We start from the raw sequence: 665 nt of genomic DNA, 5'->3' as shown, positions 1-665 counted from the left end.
CCCGCTGGCTCCGGGGGGGAGGAGGGGAAAAGCTGCACCGGGACTGCGCCAGTGGGACATGACCTGTGCTGCAGGAGCCGGGGACCGTGGGTGACGCACGCTGCCATTCACTGTGAGCGCAGCTACCTTAGTGCCGGGGCTTCCTGCCATGGATTTATAAAACACAGCACCTCCAAACAGCCAGCAGTGATTCCGTAGTGGGTAGAGCTGGAGGAAAAAGCAGATTTAATATGCTGTTGCAAAGAAATAAATTATTTTCCTTCCCAGTCTTGCCTCACTGGTGACCAGAAGAGACCCTGGGGCTCTTCCCTGCAGTTTGCTGCCGCTGTGTCCTGGGGACAGGGGGGTTTGCTGAGCTGTCTGAGACAGCCCTGGCCGTGGGGGCTCGTCCCCAAGTCTGTCCCTGCTCCCTAAGGGCAGCGTTTCTGTCCGTAGTGCCTCAAAGGCGGTGCTGTGACTGTCCCAGAAACACTGCTCTTCATATCCACTCTGGATGGAAACCTTCACGCAGTGAGTAAAAGCACAGGTGACATCAAGTGGACGCTGAAGGATGGTGAGTAACGACCCTGGGGGGTGCTCGCTCGCAGCCTGGCTCCCTGGGCTTGTCACTAGCCGGGGTTTGGGGATGCACCCCCCCCCAGCCTGGCTCTTGCTGGATGGGCTCT

At 58.8% G+C, this 665-nt stretch overlaps 1 protein-coding gene across 1 annotated transcript in view; it reads left to right on the top strand.

The window, feature by feature from the left end:
* The first annotated feature begins 441 nt into the window (after window positions 1–441).
* ERN2 (endoplasmic reticulum to nucleus signaling 2) overlaps window positions 442–665 on the top strand; it is a 9331-nt gene continuing 9107 nt past the window's right edge. The window contains exon 1 of the mRNA XM_009895200.1: window positions 442–557. The gene's annotated coding sequence lies outside the window, so the exon portion shown is untranslated. The remainder of the gene's footprint in view (window positions 558–665) is intronic.

The sequence above is a fragment of the Charadrius vociferus genome, unplaced genomic scaffold (genome assembly GCF_000708025.1).
Source record: "Charadrius vociferus isolate BGI_N301 unplaced genomic scaffold, ASM70802v2 scaffold600, whole genome shotgun sequence".
In the NCBI taxonomy this organism is placed as follows: Eukaryota; Metazoa; Chordata; class Aves; order Charadriiformes; family Charadriidae; genus Charadrius; species Charadrius vociferus.
This window is presented reverse-complemented; position numbering and strand designations above follow the sequence as displayed.